Here is a 20377-nt window from a genome sequence, read left to right on the forward strand (position 1 = left end):
GGTGAGCGCTAGGAGCATCCTTTTCTACGGTACAACTTCCAGCAAGCCTGGAGGCAACCGTAACATTTACCTTCTCTGTTTTTTTTAACTGTATCTATTTGTTTTAATTTGATCTCACAATAAATATTTTCCTAATAAATAGCAGTTCACATTTCCAGTCCAGTACAATTAATTGGATCCATCACACAGAAAGAGCTGATCCTGCTAACACTTTTAAAGCAAGAGTGACACTCATTGCACTCTGAGAATGTGAGTGATTGTCCTGAAGCAAAGCACATGGATGCTCTGCACTAGATTTGTTTTAACTTTGTCTTAACCCCTTAAGGACCAAACTTCTGGGATAAACGGGAATCATGACATGTCACACGTCATGTGTCCTTAAGGGGTTAAAGGTGCAGCCCAAGAACATTTTCTTAATAAGAATTTTTTTTTTTTTTTTTAAATTCTTTATTTTATGCGTGCATATATTATACATTGTGTCTGCATCGCCACAACAGCTGATGCGAACATGTTTGCAGGTAAGTCAACATACATGGCGGCATAAACATTGCACAATTTTTATATTATTGTGTTTCGTAGGTGTAACTGAGCTTGTGTATAGGCGTAGATGAGTCTCTATGAGTGGTCCGTGGCGGCTAAGTCTGCGCCTCTGTTTAATGAATGGGTTATAGAGTGTTGCTTTCGCTAGAGTTGGTAGTGCATATAAGGGGTGAGCGTACTAAGCTGCGTGTTGTGCGCTTGCTTGTTGCCATCAGTCGCTCATGGATGCGTCTATGTGTACGCAGCTGAAATGCCTAGTGTGTGACCCGTCTACCTATGGCTAACTGTTGAGTGGTCTCTCTTACATGTTCAGCGTAGACGGGGGGGGGGGGGAGGGGGGTTATGTCGTTAAGACCTATGCCACTGTCATCGAAGTTAGTAGGTCGAGCAGAGGGTTTTCAGTATATATAAAAACAAAATAATAGGTACATGCAAAGGAACAATAAAACATTAAGTATCAACTGAGGCGTTATATTATCATAACTGTACGGTGGAATAGTCCCGGTAATAGTTGGTCACCACTGCCTTTTCTCGGGAGGCCTTCATGTAGCGACTGTGTCGAAGGCTCCTCGTCTGGGCTGCCGTGGTACAAAGTCAGTGACTCTTTCAGGGTCCCAGTTGTGTCGCTGAGCGGAAGATTCTGCAGGTGCTGAGCAGCGTAGATCGTCTCGAGGCAATCCCAGCGTGGGTAGTAGATCTTGTGCGCTGTGTAGGTCATAGATTTCGTGCTTAGTCTCCCCTTTCAGGATGAGCAGGGAGCGGTTGTAGCGCCACCTATACGGTATACCTTTTTGCCTGAGAAGGGTGGTAAATGGTGACAAAGATTTCCTCCATGCTAAGGTGCCGCCAGTAAGGTCCGCAAAAAATGTGAGGGACATTTCTTCGAATTTGTATGGGATACAGTTTTTAACTGCTGCTATGGTCATCGCTTTATCTTTCCTCTGTTGGAACCGGATTATCAAATCGCGGGAAGCTGTTGCTGGGGCTTTGGCCGGTTTTGTGGCTCTAAAGATGCTTTCCAGGCATATGGTTTTGGCCTGTTTCGGAGGTAGCAGCTTCGTCAGGAGCCTGCGTACAAGGTGCGGTAGTTCGTTCTCCGGAACTTCGTCCGGCACTCCCCGGACTTTTAAATTGGCTGCCCGTCGCGAGTCCTCCATGGCGGCGAACCTCCGTTCGAATTCCTCATTTTTATTTTTCAGACCACCGATCTCCTGTTGTATGGAGGCAAGGTGGGTAGCGTGTGCTGTAGAGGTGCCTTCCATGGCATCGAGCCTTCCCGTTATGCCGTGCAGGTCAGCGCGGAGGGCCGCAACATCCGTTTGGATCGTGGATTGTAAGTCCGCTAGCAGGGCCTTAAGTACCCCTGTCGTTACCGGTGCGGCATCGGGGTTCACAGGCCTGGGAGTGGGCATTGTGGACACGCTTGTGTCGGGTGTGTCGTCCCCCAGGGAGTAGTCATCCGACATCTCGGAGTATGTCCCCGCGTGGACGGCCATCTTGGGCCTAGTAGCTCCGTGGGCTTGCTTCCACATCTCTCCGATGTCGAGGTTTCGATTCGGCTGCTCTTGTTTCTGTTTTTTGGACTTACGTCCCATATTGGCTCTCTTGTCTCTCGTTTTGCAGCTCGTTTGGACGGGTTTGACAAGGTTAGTAAGGGATATTAAGCTTTAATCGCTGGAGCTTCAGCGCCATGTGACTTCTCTGCTCTGCTGCTTGGCTCCGCCCCCAATAAGAATTTTTTTATTACCATTTTACTATTTCTTTTGTATTGGTGTGTGCACCAATTGTGTTTTTTATTGTAGTACATAAGGATATTGGATTTCATTCTGTATTGGTTAAATAACATTCACACTTTTTTTTTTTTTTTTTAATAGCACAAATACTTGAATATACATATACGTTTACACAGTGTGTTTTGCTTGCATGTAAATTTATGCAGTTTAAAGAGATAGCACAATTGTTTTATATACTTCACTTTGAGTTTTAATAGTTATTATTTATTAATGCCTGTCTTTATCCACTTATTGTTTTAGCTAGTGTTTCTTAAATCAGCAAAGCTATATCAGACATGTAAATACATGTTTAAAAGCACACTTAAAGGGGGAGCACGGGTGGCTTGACGCATAACTCTGGGGCTCCATTACGGACTCACAGAAAACGCACCTTTTCCCTCGTTTGGAGGCTACTTGGATATATGTTGTATACTTCTTCCCAGGGTGAAATGATGGTGCTCAAATACAAAAAAAAAATCATATCCCAGAGAGCATTAGTTTGACTGATATCAGATCCCTGCAGTGTGCATCCCCTAAGAACATCAGGTGACTCTCAGGAGCCCCTCGAGGACGGAGAATTGTTCACCTCACCATGGTTCAATGGAGTTTATCATGTGACATAGTTGGATGATGTCTCTTCTCCTTCCTCCAAAGGGTGACAGTCAATGCTCCAGTTGTGAAGAGTCTGGAAGACAGATCTGCTAGAGTCCAAAACTAAAATGAGTGTTTTACACCAAAATGTCAAGGCAATGAAGTCTGGAGAGGGAGACCGGGACAGGCAACTGAGTTACACTTGGAATCAGTTGGAGATTCTAATGAAGCAAGTACAACAGTTTATTTGTGCAGTGAGTTCAGTAGAATCATACCATAGATGTCTTAACTTCCACTTAAGTCACCCATTTTTCCAGAGGATGATCACCTCCTTAGAACTAAAAGAAAAAGCTGAACCTCCACTTATTATATTGGTATTCAGAGTTTGAAAGGCTGCAATGGCCCCTGCAGATTATTGTGATTACCAGAGATATTTCAGCACAAGCCGCGATCATATCCCTATCTTGATCTCTATAGAATATAAAACTTGAGGGTTGCTCAATGTCATTCTTTAGTAATCAACAAAATGACCTAATTCCAACTGCACTGTTAATTCTCAGAATCACTAAAGCCAAATGTGACCACATTATGTTCTGTCTGACCAATTCTGTAACATTAGTTCAGATGAGTTTTAAAACATTTACACACACTAGCACACAAAGATACACACACAGATAACACATATACATAAATGACAAAAATACATGCACAGACACATACACAAATACACACATTTTGCATATTTTTAACCACCCCTCTGCTTCCATAACATTTTGGAGCAGGAGGCGGCTTCTCTGGGTTCCAGTAGCATCTAGCTGGGTTAGAGTTGGGTCCAGACTCCAGTCATGCTGTTAAAGAGCCACTGTGCCTAACCAGGTCCCGAAGTGTATGGGCCCCTTGAGCTTGCAGGAGGTCATTTCGCCTAAACCCACAGACTGGCTTTATAAAATCCCACAGCGGCCCATGGGCCGCATTTTGGACAGTTCTTATTTAGAGGAAACATATTGGCTCATTATGGTTAGGTTCAAAGTGACCCCTTGATGTCCACAACATACATACATCACTGTAAGCCAGCGTTCCCAAATTGGGGTTCCACCCAAAAAAATTAAAATAAAATGGCCACGGGCGGCAAGGGAGCAGTGAGCAGTGATCTCCCTGCTCAGCTCCCTCGTGCGCACAGCAGTGATGCCGGAGCCGGAATATGACGTCACTCCGGCTCCGGCATTACTAAGAGGCGCGCGAGGGTGCTTAGCATGATGCTCAGAGCTCCCTCGCCGCCCGCCTCCACCGCTCACCTGTCTGCCAGACCTCCTGACCGCCCACCAAGCTGCAGCCAGCCCCACTGGACCACAGGGACTTCATGCCAGCAGCCCTACTGGACCCTAGGGACTCCATGCCAGCACTCCTAAAGGTAGGGGGACTGGGTGGAATAAAATGTTAAAAAATAAAAAATGGTATGTGTGTCTGTTAGGGAGTTTGTATGTGTTTGTGTATTTGTCAGTGAGAGTGAATGTGTGCTTGTCAGTGAGTGTGTGAGTGTATGTGTTTGTCAGTGAGAATGTATCTGTTCTTGTCAATGAGAGTGTATATGTGTTTGTATGTGTGTCTGTCAAATAGTGTGTGTCTGTCAAAGAGTGTGTGTGTTTGTCAGTGAGAGTGTATGTAGTGTGTGTGTTTGTCAGTGAGAGTGTATGTGTGTCTGTCAAAGAGTGTGTGTGTGTATGTGCCAGTATGCATCAGTGTGTTTGTATGTGCCTGTGTGTGTGTATCTCAGGGTGTAACTGTGAGTGCAAGTGTGTGTATGTCACTGTGTGAATCTGAGTGTGTGTGTGTATTTGTGAGTCAAGATGTGTGTGTCTGTGTGTATCTGAGTGTGTGTATATGTGTGTAAAGGTGTGTGTCAGTGTGCCAGTGTGTGTGTATATATGTGTCTCAGATACATATACACACTGACACAGAGATACACACACACACTGGTGCATACAAACACAGATATACACACCTTAACACACACCGGCACATACAAACACAGATACACACACCTTGACACACAGATACATACACACACACACACACACACACAGATACACACTGTTTGCCAATGTGTGTGTATTGGTGTGCCACTATCTGCCAGTGTGTGTATCTGTGTGTCAGATTCATACACACTGGCACATTCAAACACAGATACACACACCTTGATACACAGACACATACAAATACAGATACACATACTTTGAAACATAGATACACGCACCTTGACACACAGATACATACATACATACACACACACACACAGAGATACACACTGTGTGTCAAGGTATGTATCTGTGTCAGTGTGTGTATTTGTGTGCCACTATCTGCCAGTGTGTGTATCTGTGTGTCAGATTCATTCACAATGGCACATACAAACACAAATACACACATCTTGACACACATATACACACACCTTGACACACAGATAGATAAATAGACACACACACACACACACACACAGATACACACTGTGTGTCAAGGTGTGTGTATCTGTCATTGTGTGTATCTGTGTTCCACTATCTGCTAGTGTGTGTATTTGCGTGTCATATTCATACACACTGGCACATACAAACACAGACACACACATCTTGATATACAGACACATACAAACACAGATACACACACTTTGACACACAGATACACACACCTTGAAACACAGATACACACTATGTGTGTATCTGTGTGCCAGTGTGTATCTGTGTGTCAGATATACAACTGGCACATACAAGCACAGATATACACACCTTGACACACACCGGCACATAAAAAAAAAAAAATGTGGCGCAATTGTAATTTTTTTTCCCGGGGGGAGGGGGGTTGTTGTTAAAGGGACACTATAATCACAAATCAATTTTAGCTTAATGAAGTAGTTTTGGTGTAAAGATCATACCTGTGAAGTTTCACTGCTCAATTCTCTGCCTTTTAGGAGTTAAATCACTTTTTGTTTTGGTTTATGCATCCCTATCGCACCTCCCCTGGCTGGTTTAATTTTCTAACAGAAATAACTTCCTGCTTTGTAATTTGAACTGCGTCATTAAGCTAAAGTTGTTTTGGTAGTTATAGTGTCCTTTAACCCCTTAAGGACCAAGCTTCTGGAATAAAAGGGAATCATGACATGTCACACATGTCATGTGTCCTTAAGGGGTTAAAGGCTTGGTCTAATTTAGGTTCCTGCTTTTTTTTTCCTTTTTAGAAGTATCTACAAAAAATAAGTGTGAGTTTTGCCCTTTGTAGGACCAGAGGTTTTTCCTAATAATTGTTCAATGTGATTACAATACAATGTTAAAAACTCCTTCTACAGTCTCTGAAAAAACATTTTCTCTGTCAATATGTAACATTACTATTTCAAATAAAAATGTGCAAATAAAAAAAAACACAAATGGTAACTATCTAATTCTACTCATAAATAAATATACAATATTACGAGCTGCCATATTGAACTCCTTGAAATGTAATCAGACAATTATTGACATCTGACTGTATCACAGATTACTCTTGTTTGGATCAAAATTACGGTACCTTGTTTGGATACCTTGTAACAATATAATAATATAGAACTGTATATTCTTCTGTTGATGACCAGAAAAATAGGACATAAAATATGATATGAAAGCATATATTGTTACATTTTTTGTTATTTACCTTTATAGTTATTCTACCCATTAACCCCTTAACGACGAGTGACGGACGAGGTCCGTCACACGGGGGAATGCGTTAATGACGAGTGACGGACCTCGTCCATCACGCGTTAAAATTAACGCCGCGATCGCGCAGTGCCGGCGATCGCGGGGTTAATGCTGTTGCTGGGTCCCTCCGAGTCAGGGGCAGACCGGCAGCAGCAAATCCGGATATCCCAGCCCATGTGATCGCTGTGATAGCCAGTCACAGCGGTCACAATGCTGCTGGGATATCTGATCCGCCTCCCTCCACCTCGTGTGGGTTTGTGAAGTGGAGAGAGACGGATCGGTGCTACATTGTGTCCCTGATTTATTGCAGAGTTATACTTAAGTATAAAATTCACTTTTGTGGAGTTAAAAAAAAAATTAACCCTTTCCCTGCTGCTTGATCACTGCTAGCAGTGATCAATATACAGGTCACAGTACTTTACTGTGATCTATTTTTTTTTTTTACTTTCAAGGGTTAATTTTTAGGTTTTTTGTAACCCTAAGGGGTTAAATTTTATTATTTGATTTTATTAATTTGTGATTTAGTTATTTTGGTGGGTGGAATTTAGTGGGAATTAGGGTATAAAAAAAAAAAAAAAAAAAAAATATTTTTTTTTTTTGTTAGAGTTTTGTTAGCTGTGTTAGCTGTATTAACAATGTTTAGAAAGTATAGCGCGGAGGAGGCTTATGCCCTGTTAGCGGCAGACTCAGAGGCGACTGACACTGCCTCAGAGAGTGAAGCAGGGAGTGACGCAGGGGATGCAGGGGACATGGACTATGTGCCAGATACTGCAGGACCATCAGGAGAAATCGACGATTCCCCTAATGCTGACCATGGCGCAGATGACTGGGTACCCCCTAATAATTTTTCCCCAGACATCCCAGTGTTTACAGGCAATCCTGGCATACAGGCGGACCTGTCTGCCTATAATGCGCTGGATGTTATGCAGCTGTTCTTAGGGGATGAGATTTTTGGGGAGATAGTCACCCAGACTAATCTCTATGCGGAGCAATATCTGGCACGCAATCCAGACTCTCTTATCTCTAGGAAAGAGAGATGGTACCCAACCAGTGTGCCAGAATTTAAACAATTCTGGGCACTGACCATGTTAATGGGGCTAATTAAAAAGCCCACAATTAGGATGTATTGGGCTAAACATCCTATTTTCAATACTCCTATTTTTGCCGAGACAATGACAAGGGAAAGATATGAAGACATACTAAGATTTATGCACTTTAGTGATAACAACAAGTGCCCCCCAAAAGGTGATCCGCAGTATGATCTTCTTTACAAACTACGCCCTTTAATTGCCCACTTTAACAGTAAATTTGCCGCTATATATACCCCCAATAAAAACATTTCCATTGACGAGTCCCTAATGAAGTTTAAGGGAAGACTGGGGTTTAGACAATATATCCCATCCAAAAGATCCCGATATGGGATCAAATTTTATAAACTATGTGAAAGTGGCAGTGGCTACGTGTACACCGTCCGTGTATACGAAGGAAGGGATAGCCACCTTGATCCCCCAGGTTGCCCAGATACAGTAGGGACAAGTGGAAAAATTGTCTGGGACTTAATAATGCCACTACTTAATAAAGGTTATCATCTATACATCGATAACTTTTATAATAGCATCCCACTGTTACAAATGTTGTATTGCTTCGAGACCGTGGCCTGTGGCACTATTCGGAAGAGTCGCACAGGTTTCCCAAAGGCTCTAGCGAACAAAAAAATGAAAAGGGGGGAAACAGCAGCTCTCTGCCAGAATGAACTGCTGGCACTCAAGTACAGGGATAAAAAGGATGTTTTCATCTTAACCACCATCCATGGTGAAAACACTCGGAGGGTCGCAGTTCGTGGCAGAGACGAATATAAACGGGTGCCAGTCTGCATACGGCAATATAATCGGCATATGGGGGGCGTTGACCTGTCCGATCAACTGATGCAGCCATATTTGATCATGAGAAAGACCAGGGCATGGTATAAAAAAGTGGGCATATACCTTTTGCAGATGGCAATCCACAATGCCTTTGTTATTTTTAAAAAGGCAAATGCTGGGCTGAAAAGCACTTTTCTTTCTTTCCAGTTTGAGCTAATTTCTAAGCTGCTAGAATGCCACACAAGGAGACCATCAGTGGAGCCTAGCAGAAGAATGGAGGCAGGTCACTTCTGCTTTAAGATTCCACCAACCCCTAAAAAACAAAACCCCCAGAAAAGGTGCAGGGTGTGTTACAAGAGGGGCGTAAGAGTTGAGACCAGCTATTACTGCCCTGATTGCCCCTCTCAGCCCGGCCTATGTATTGGCCATTGTTTTAAAATTTTTCACACCCAGGCCGAATAAGTAGACCAGTTTTGGGGTGTGATTTTTGGTTACCGAATCTTGGCTTTGTCTACCGTTTATCCTGTCTTCTCTGATCCTTGACCTCGGCTTGTCCTATCGTTGTTCCGTTTCTCTTTACTCCTTTGACCTCGGCTTGTACCTTGACAATTCTCTGCTTGTATAGCCCGGCCATTCTAAGGACCGGTATTACAAGTTTCTCTCTCTGTGTTCTCTCTCTTTGTGGTCTGTCTGTGTTTTGGTTTCGGAATCCATGACAGCTTTGCCCGGGACGCAGATAACTGTGTACTACCCCCGGATATGTTTACCCCAACTATTCTGTATATGGGGGTATCATTGCACTAAGATGACATAGCTGAGCAACATATTAGGTGTTATACTGCCGTAGCACACATAAGGATAGCAAAATATACAGTAACATCTCCAAGTGTGTGTCAAAAAGGCAGAAAAAATGCTAATTGCAACTAGACTTGGTACAAACTAACAAAAAAATGATCCTACACTAAGGTTTAGAATATACCTTTTGAAATACCCTGGGGTGTCTACTTTAAGAAATGGTAGGCCTTTGTGGGGTAGTTTGAATTTAATACCTGCTAAGATGCTTGGAAATTGCACATAGGCCCAGCGTCAAAATTCAAAGTTCGGTAAAAACTGATATGGCTTGGTCTCCTATATGGCACTGTAGCTTCACAAAATAGTCCCAAAGACATACAATAGGGGTGTCATTTTACTCAGAAGACTTAGCTGAACATAATTTGGGGGGTATGAACTTAGTGGCACATGTGAAATATACAAAATGCCCAGCACAAATGCAATCCATATGTAAAAAACGCACAAAATAATTTTATACCACATACTTTGGCATCTATTGGTGAAAAAATGGGGGCATGTTAAGGCACAATATGCACCTTATGAGATACCCTGGAGTGTCTACTTTAAGAAATGGTAGGCCTTTGTGGGGTAGTTTGAATTTAAAACATGCTAAGATGCTTGGAAATTGCACATAGGCCCAGCGTCAAAATTCAAAGTTCGGTAAAAACTGATATGGCTTGGTCTCCTATATGGCACTGTAGCTTCACAAAATAGTCCCAAAGACATACAATAGGGGTGTCATTTTACTCAGAAGACTTAGCTGAACATAATTTGGGGGGTATGAACTTAGTGGCACATGTGAAATATACAAAATGCCCAGCACAAATGCAATCCATATGTAAAAAACGCACAAAATAATTTTATACCACATACTTTGGCATCTATTGGTGAAAAAATGGGGGCATGTTAAGGCACAATATGCACCTTATGAGATACCCTGGAGTGTCTACTTTAAGAAATGGTAGGCCTTTGTGGGGTAGTTTGAATTTAAAACATGCTAAGATGCTTGGAAATTGCACATAGGCCCAGCGTCAAAATTCAAAGTTCGGTAAAAACTGATAAGGCTTGGTCTCCTATATGGCACTGTAGCTTCACAAAATAGTCCCAAAGGCATACAATAGGGGTGTCATTTTACTCAGAAGACTTAGCTGAACATAATTTGGGGGGTATGAACTTAGTGGCACATGTGAAATATACAAAATGCCCAGCACAAATGCAATCCATATGTAAAAAACGCACAAAATAATTTTATACCACATACTTTGGCATCTATTGGTGAAAAAATGGGGGCATGTTAAGGCACAATATGCACCTTATGAGATACCCTGGAGTGTCTACTTTTACAAATGGTAGGCCTTTGTGGTTTTTTTTTGAACAGTCAAACTGTTATAATACCCCAAATGGAAGCATAGGCTCATTAAATCCGTCTCTCAAAATTCTACTGTGAGTACTGAAAAGGACAGGTCTCCTATATGGCACTGTAGCTTCACGAACTAGTGCCAAAGACATACAATGGGGGTGTCATTTTACTCAGAAGACTTAGCTGAACATAATTTGGGGGGTTTGAACTTAGTGGCACATGTGAAATATACAAAATGCCCAGCACAAATGCAATCCATATGTAAAAAACGCACAAAATTATTTTTTACCACATACTTTGGCATCTATTGGTGAAAAAATGGGGGCATGTTAAGGCACAATATGCACCTTATGAGATACCCTGGAGTGTCTACTTTTACAAATGGTAGGCCTTTGTGGGGTTTTTTTGAACAGTCAAACTGTTATAATACCCCAAATGGAAGCATAGGCTCATTAAATCCGTCTCTCAAAATTCTACTGTGAGTACTGAAAAGGACAGGTCTCCTATATGGCACTGTAGCTTCACGAACTAGTGCCAGAGACATACAATGGGGGTGTCATTTTACTCAGAAGACTTAGCTGAACATAATTTGGGGGGTTTGAACTTAGTGGCACATGTGAAATATACAAAATGCCCAGCACAAATGCAATCCATATGTAAAAAACGCACAAAATTATTTTTTACCACATACTTTGGCATCTATTGGTGAAAAAATGGGGGCATGTTAAGGCACAATATGCACCTTATGAGATACCCTGGAGTGTCTACTTTTACAAATGGTAGGCCTTTGTGGGTTTTTTTTGAACAGTCAAACTGTTATAATACCCCAAATGGAAGCATAGGCTCATTAAATCCGTCTCTCAAAATTCTACTGTGAGTACAGAAAAGGACAGGTCTCCTTTATGGCACTGTAGCTTCACGAACTAGTGCCAAAGACATACAATGGGGGTGTCATTTTACTCAGAAGACTTAGCTGAACATAATTTGGGGGGTTTGAACTTAGTGGCACATGTGAAATATACAAAATGCCCAGCACAAATGCAATCCATATGTAAAAAGTGCACAAAATTATTTTATACCACATACTTTGGCAACTATTGGTGAAAAAATGGGGGCATGTTAAGGCACAATATGCACCTTATGAGATACCCTGGAGTGTCTACTTTTACAAATGGTAGGCCTTTGTGGGTTTTTTTTGAACAGTCAAACTGTTATAATACCCCAAATGGAAGCATAGGCTCATTAAATCCGTCTCTCAAAATTCTACTGTGAGTACTGAAAAGGACAGGTCTCCTATATGGCACTGTAGCTTCACGAACTAGTGCCAAAGACATACAATGGGGGTGTCATTTTACTCAGAAGACTTAGCTGAACATAATTTGGGGGGTTTGAACTTAGTGGCACATGTGAAATATACAAAATGCCCAGCACAAATGCAATCCATATGTAAAAAATGCACAAAATTATTTTTTACCACATACTTTGGCATGTATTGGTAAAAAAATGGGGGCATGTTAAGGCACAATATGCACCTTATGAGATACCCTGGAGTGTCTACTTTTACAAATGGTAGGCCTTTGGGTTTTTTTTTCGAACAGACAGACTGTTATAATACCCCAAATGGAAGCATAGGCTCATTAAATCCGTCTCTCAAAATTCTACTGTGAATACTGAAAAGGACAGGTCTCCTATATGGCACTGTAGCTTCACGAAATAGTGCCAAAGACATACAATGGGGGTACCGTTGTACTCAGCAGAAGTAACTGAACACATAATAAAACTTTGTACAGGAATAGCACACACCAACTTTACAAAATACACATGAGAAGTTCTTTGTTATAAGTTTGTGTGCGAAAACCCCCAAAAAACACAATTTTACTCCAATATTTAGCAGAGGTTGGCGGTAAAATGGCTACGTAGAAAGTGTCAAAACAACCTTAGGTAAATAGCCTGGGGTGTCTACTTTATATAAATATATACTTTTGTGTGGCAATTTTGTTTTCTTTTATGGCTATTAGGCTTACAAGACAAACATACCAAATTCTAAAATCGCTCCACATAAAAAGTGTATTTTACTCCTTGTGCTTTGTGACCTGTAACTACCAAAAAAAACTGAAAATCCCAGACACATTATATATTCTGTAATTCAGAACAACTAAATGAATTTATTTTTAATTACTTTCCTTAACCTGCACTAATTATGTACACATTATTATGGCAAAAACTGTAAAAAAAACACACAAAAATTCATTTTTTTGCATATTTCTGTATTTTTTTAATAATAAATAAGCATTTATATATATATGTGTTACATCAAATTAAAGCCCTTTCTGTCCTTTAAAAAACGGTATATAATATGTGTCGGTGCAATGAATAAGTAAAAAGCAAATTGCAGTTGAACGCAAATAGCAAAAAATGCATGACAGGTCTATAGTCGCCATTTGGGCAGTCGGAATCCAGGACAAACCACCCCCATAACCTAACCCAATAATACACAGACACTAAGTAGTATGGGGAAATTTGTCCACAGCTTTATTAACCAATAATTATAATAATAATAATAATAATAATAATAATAATATCGATAATAAATTAACAGGTAAACATGGGTCATTGCCCCCCATACTCCGCCCCCTCGCATCCTGTTCCTTCGGCTACCATACAAAAGGCAATGACCCCCATATAATAACACATATATACATAATTATAACATACACCAACTTTATATCAAAGTGCCAACCACCATTAACCACGGCAGGGGTATACCCGGATACCCCTGCCCCACCAGGTTCTGAGCCACCTCCAGGACTCGAAACCTCTCAACCACCGATGACCACAATCTGTTTATTCCACCTCACGTTCATCCAGGGGAGCCTATTTCCTCTCCTTCAGCTCCCCGTCCCGCCGCTGTGAAAGAAACGGGTTAAATAAACACGAAACAAACAAAGGGAGGGTGGGTGGGACAAACTCGACCAGGTAGGAAGTTAGAATGACTCACCTAAAATGGCTGCTCATTTAAATAGCCAATCCCACTTACCCATAATTCCAACCCTCGCTTACTTCCTCCTAAGCCCGCCTCCTAACCCCTGTCAAGGCCTTTTTCTGCTTAGCTGCGCTCTAGCTACATGGGGCTACATGACAGGTCTATAGTCGCCATTTGGGCAGTCGGAATCCAGGACAAACCACCCCCATAACCTAACCCAATAATACACAGACACTAAGTAGTATGGGGAAATTTGTCCACAGCTTTATTAACCAATAATTATAATAATAATAATAATAATAATAATAATAATATCGATAATAAATTAACAGGTAAACATGGGTCATTGCCCCCCATACTCCGCCCCCTCGCATCCTGTTCCTTCGGCTACCATACAAAAGGCAATGACCCCCATATAATAACACATATATACATAATTATAACATACACCAACTTTATATCAAAGTGCCAACCACCATTAACCACGGCAGGGGTATACCCGGATACCCCTGCCCCACCAGGTTCTGAGCCACCTCCAGGACTCGAAACCTCTCAACCACCGATGACCACAATCTGTTTATTCCACCTCACGTTCATCCAGGGGAGCCTATTTCCTCTCCTTCAGCTCCCCGTCCCGCCACAAGCTCAGACCTTGACCCCTTAAGCTGTCTGAGCTCCGCCACCCCGAAGAAACAGAGCCATCCTTATACCATCCTGCCAACCCAAGTTGAGCAGGTCCAAACCCACATCCGAGAGGTGAACACCATCCGAGCGGTAGTATCCTGGCAACCCTTCCTCCAACTCCAGGTGCCGTACCACTACGCCCCCTACTTTCCGCACAAAGCTTGCCATCAAGCTATTCACCTTCTTCCTGCACCTCTCCATAGCCCCCAGATCCCGAGCGTGCCGCCACCGGCGCCGCGGGACAATCTCAGACCAGACCAACAGTACCCCCGGAAGCAGGCCCCTTAACTTATTAATGTCCTGCTTCATCCACTTCACCAGCCGGCGCTGCGGCGTAAGGCCCAGGTCATTTCCCCCCACATGTAAAACCAGCACGTCTGGCGAGTACCCTGCTGCCAGCATCCCAAACAGTTTCCCACAAACATCCCCCCAGCAAAAACCCCGATACCCAAACCAACGAACTGCCAACTGGCCTCTCGGAAAACCCAGCTGCTGGCCTTGTGCTCGAGCTGCGGCCCTCCTCTCGGCCCAGAAGACAAACGAATGGCCCACGATCCATGCCACACGCCCTGGGGGGAGAAAACAAATGATGAGGGAAGTCCAACAGAGACCCCTACCCCATCCCCAACCAACATAGCGAAACAACCCAACATAGCCATTAACCCCTCACATCATAACACAAAACCATTTGAATTTGATGGTTCTACATTTTTTTTTTTTTTTTGAATTACGAAACAGTCCCATGCCATTAATCCAATAGACCCAATCGGACATAGGAGCGGAATCTTACCGATTCCCACCTCCCGATCCTCTTCACCACCTCGTCCCCCAATCCCAACCGTGCGGCCTCCGTGGCCGCCCCAATACGGAACGAGTGCGTCCCAAATCGTGCAGCTTGAAGCCCCAACCTGCCCAAGCCCAACCGAAAAACTTTCGTGAACTGGAACCGAGAAAGGGACGATCCGTCAGCATGCACCAATAAGGAGCCCCCCACCGCTGGCCTCCGCGCCAGATACTCCACCGTAGCAGCCACCGGGCACAAAGCCGAGCCTGGCAGGGCCCCCAGTGTCACGTCCCGGCCCACGCCGCGGACGTCCGTTTTGGACCTGCCAAGGTGCACCACCACCTTCCTATCCAGGATACGGACCCCCGACAATTGCAGGCCCCCCTGCGCCAGTTTACTAGCACTCACCAATTCCCCTACTCGGAATGCCCCAAAAAACGCCAAAACAAACGCTACTTTAAACAGTAAAGCCTCAAACCCATCAAAACAAACCTCATGCAATATACCCACCAAGTCCCCCAGCAGCCGCACCGACACCGGGCGCCTGGTATCCGGCGCCCTGCGCCCCTTGCGATAACCCTTCAGGGCTTGCCTGATGACGAAGGTCTTGGTAAAGTCCTCCTTCCCATGCCACCGAAACCAAAACGCCATAGCCGCCATGGATCTGTCCACCACGGCAGGGGACGGCCCTTTTGTCAGCAACTGACAGGTGTACCACAAGAAAGCGTCCCGCAGGGCCTCCCCGCTGTCCATGGCCAACCCCTCCAGTGACCGTTCCCACAAGCCCCAAACCTTACTGTACGAGGCCCAAGTGGCCGGTGCCAGAGAAGCCTTCACGAGTCCTCCAAGCAGGACGCCCCCAGCTGCCAAATCTCGTCCGGGCAAGCCAGCCCTTCCTTCGATGCCCCCGGCGCCGCCAGCCAGAAACGGGACCACTGAAAACGAGATAGAGCATTAGCCACCTCATTCAAATAGCCGGGAACATGGCGCGCGCGAAAAACAACATTTCGGGACATACACAGCAATACCAGTCGCCTAAGCAGCTGAACCACCGGCTTTGAGGCCGCCGACTGGCGATTCACCGCGTGAACCACCGCCATGTTATCCGAGAAAATTACCACTTTCCGATCCCGCAGCCTGTCACCCCATAACGCTACTGCAACGACCAACGGGAACAACTCCAAGAAAGCCAAGTTGCGCATAAGAGGGCTCGAACCCCAAGAGTCCGGCCACCGCTCCGCACACCAGGAGCCCCCGAAATATGCCCCAAAGCCTATACTGCCCGAAGCATCCGTAAAAAGCTCCAGCTCGGCCGACGACTGGCCCTCCTGCCGGAACAACACCGTCCCATTAAAATCCCGCAAGAAGGCATCCCAGATGCCCAAGTCCGCTCGCATGGCCGCCGACACCCGTACGAAATGGTGCGGGGATCTAACCCCCGCTGTAGCGGCCGACAAGCTGCGACTAAACACCCTTCCCATCGGGATGACCCGACACGCAAAATTGAGCAACCCAATCAAAGACTGTAGCTGCACCAGAGTCACCTTGCGTGCCCCCGCAACGGCAGCCACCGCCCCCCGAAGCCTTGCCAGCTTATCCTGGGGCAGCCGACATTCTCCCCTCCCAGAGTCAATCTCCAGACCTAGAAAACTCAGACACGTGGTCGGGCCCTCGGTCTTATCCGCCGCCAGCGGAACCCCAAATTGGCCCGCCACCCACTCAACCGTCCGCAGCAGGCGCAGGCAATCCAGGGAACCGGCCGGTCCCACACACAGAAAATCATCTAGATAATGTACAATAAGACGACTCCCCGCTTCCACCCGTATCACCCATTCGAGAAAAGTGCTGAATTTCTCAAAATAGGAGCACGAAATGGAACAGCCCATGGGCAGACACAAGTCCACGAAGTAGGCCCCTTCAAAGAAACACCCCAGCAGGTGATGACAGTCCCGGTGGACCGGTAGCAGCCGGAACGCGGCCTCGATGTCCACCTTAGCCATCAGGGCCCCATGCCCGGCCCGCCGGACCAAATCGACCGCCCGGTCGAAAGATGCATATGACACCGAGCACAATTCCTTATGAATACCGTCATTCACCGACTCCCCTTTCGGGTATGAGAGATGGTGAATGAGTCTAAATTTACCCGGCTCCTTCTTGGGGACCACCCCAAGTGGGGAAACCCGCAGGCCCTCCAGCGGAGGCACTACAAATGGGCCTGCCATGCGGCCCAGTCCGACTTCTTTGCCCAGCTTTTCCCTAACCACATCCGGGAAGTCCGCCACAGACTTCAGGTTGCGCAGCCTCCCTTGACCCCCTCGTCGCTCCTGAAACGGAATAAAGAACCCCACCGCAAACCCCGCCAGGAGCACCGCAGCGTCCGCCCTGTTACCGTAGCGGCCTAGCCACGGCTCCATCGCGCTTAGCTTCACTGGGGTTAGGCCCAGGGGAAGCGGATGCACCCCCTCCCCCCGGCGCGACAGGCGCGCCGGCGCCTCCGGACTTACCCTTCTTAAAGCAGCGGTTGAGCCCATGAGCTCCCCCGCAGCCGGAGCACTCATGCTTGAAACGACAGGAGGCTCCCCATTTGCATTGGCCCTCGTTATAGAGCCAGCATAAGCCCTTTTGTAAGGTGGCCGACGAGGCGGACTGCCCCCTGGCGCCGGCCGAGCTCTGAAAGGGCTGCGCTTTTTGCGCCATCATTAGCTTCATCCAGAGCGGCAGGTCCATTTGGTCCCACCGCATACCCGGGTTAGCCGCCAGCCGCTGCCGAAACTGCTCGTCGTACCTCCACCATGCCAACCCCCCGTAAGTCCGGTACGCCTCCCAAATGCCATCCAAATAGCAGAACAAAGACGAGCACAACCCCGGCGATTTCTCGCCGAGCACGCTAGCCAGCACACAAAAAGCCCGCAACCAATTACCGAAGGACTTCGGTATCTTGCGGTACCGCTTCCTCTTCTCCTCCTCCTCTTTTTTCTCATCCTTCTTATCCTCCTCCTTGAGGTCAATGAAGTCCTCTAACGGGAGGAGGGAGAAAATCTCACAGAACTCGCCCTTCCAAATCTTATCCTTCACGTCCTGTTTCAAATGGACCCCCAGTGGGCCCGCAAAAGATACGTACGCGTGCTGCCTAGCCGCGTCGGGGATACCCCCGGACAACTCAGCCCTTTCGCTCCCAACCTCCCCTACGTCCTGCGGCACCACCAAATCCCCGCCCGAACTAGGCCCCGCGGAATCCCGGATCCGAGAACCTGAAGCCACTGCACCCGGAGCCCACACCTGACCAACGCCGCTAGTGTCACCCCCCGCCCCCAATGAGTGGAGTAGTGCCTGAAGTGTGGTAACTAGTGCGCTAGAGTGTAGTGACCCACTGGACTCACCGGCCAAGCCCCCCGACACCGGAGCGGTGGGGGCTGCAGTACAGATCGCCTGACGTCCGGGAAGAGGAACTTCCGCCGCCATCTCGCCGACCGGGGAGCCCACCCGGTGCCCAGCCTGTGAGGAAGCAGAACGGCTCCGAAATCTAGGACAAGGAGAAGAAGTCCTGGGTAGGGGGTAACGAACATCCACTCCCCTCCCGTCCCGACCCCGGGAGCGCCTGCTCTGCACCGAAGCCTCCCGCTGACCTCTACCACCACGTGGCACCCGGGAACCCCTGGGGCTACGACTCCTCCCGTCTCTACCAGCAAGCCGCCCCTGCTGTCCATACCGAGGGGCTGCCGCACCTTCCCCTGCTGAGCTATCCGAGGGGGAGCAGTGCCGACCCGACCGCCCCCGAGCATCCCGGGACCCCAGAGATCTAACGGGCGAGGGACTGTCACTACTACTCCTGGAACCCGGGCCCTCCCTGCGCCCCTCCACTACGGAAAGACCCGACTCCCGGCCTACCCTACGCCCATGCCTAGCTACCTCCGAAACCCCCTCCCCCACCCCTTTACCTCTGACCCCTTGCTTGCCAGACCCCGATGGCCCCGAACTACCCACCACCCCTACGGGAGACCCTCTGTCTGACCTGGCCCCCTCCCGGGAACCCCTACCACCCTTAGAACTTACTCCTTTAGAGCCACATTTTCTCTTCGGGGCCCCAGGGCCCTCCCCCTTTCCCACTAAGGCCTGTGTACCCCCAACCGGCTTACTCCCGCCCCCCCCCAGTGGCAGAGCTCCCCCGAACAACCTTCCCGCCAAGAGGGCCCCGACCTGAGCCCTCTGCACTTGCCTGATGCCTGCCATGTGGTCTCCCGGATCCAGCCTCCTCATCGTCTCCGCTGTCCGAAGGGGGGGAAGCCCTCCTGGGCCTCCCCTCCGTGGGTCTCGAAGCACCAGGGGGCCGCCCGGCCGCCTCCGACCTGCTAGCAGCCGCGCCCCCGTCCACGATATCCCTTTGCCGCCTAGTGCACATCCGAGGCTCCGTCCGCACACGGGGAGGCAAGGCCTCGACCACGCGGCTCCCGGGCCTGCTGCCGGTCGAAACTGGAACTCCACTGCTACCGGGTACCACTTCACCGGGCCCCTCGCCCGGGCTTAGCCTCCTCGGGGGCCTCCGGGCCCGGACCGGTCTCCCGCCATCGCCGTCCCGATCCGCCGCCTCCGCCAGGGCAGGGCCAAGCTGTGCCCGTAGCCATTCCACACCTTGATGCCGTGCTGCCGACCTGATCCCTTCCAGCAAACGCTCCACGTCGTCCATTGTTCCTGCAGAGGAGACAAAAGAAATCCGACCAAGCAAAGTCCGCGCTCCCCGAGGTGAACACAAACTCGACCAGGTAGGAAGTTAGAATGACTCACCTAAAATGGCTGCTCATTTAAATAGCCAATCCCACTTACCCATAATTCCAACCCTCGCTTACTTCCTCCTAAGCCCGCCTCCTAACCCCTGTCAAGGCCTTTTTCCGCTTAGCTGCGCTCTAGCTACATGGGGCTACAAAACATGCCGTTGTCATTAAGTGAAAGACAAGCTTCTGAAGCTCTGTCCTTAAGGGGTTAAACAGTGCTGCAAAACACAATATTGTTATTATTATATGGCAATATATAGTGCCACCTAGTGGTGCTTATAGGAATTATATAATTATCTATGTTATGATACACCTACATGAGCATAGATTTTGAAAGAAAATAACAGAAATAACAGAAAGATAAATATCAGCCGATGTTAACCCACACTTTCTAAAAAGAATAGTTGCAATTATTTGTTTTTGATTAGTATGAATAAAAAAAAAGCTTTGATGCAAATCAACTCTATAGTCAACGCTATATG

General features: G+C 46.8%; 1 protein-coding gene across 1 annotated transcript in view; it reads left to right on the forward strand.

The window, feature by feature from the left end:
- LOC134566159 (bactericidal permeability-increasing protein-like) overlaps positions 1 to 20377 on the forward strand; it is a 124452-nt gene that overhangs the window by 69173 nt on the left and 34902 nt on the right. The gene's annotated exons all lie outside the window — the stretch shown is intronic.

Source organism: Pelobates fuscus, chromosome 6 (assembly GCF_036172605.1).
Source record: "Pelobates fuscus isolate aPelFus1 chromosome 6, aPelFus1.pri, whole genome shotgun sequence".
Classification (NCBI taxonomy): Eukaryota; Metazoa; Chordata; class Amphibia; order Anura; family Pelobatidae; genus Pelobates; species Pelobates fuscus.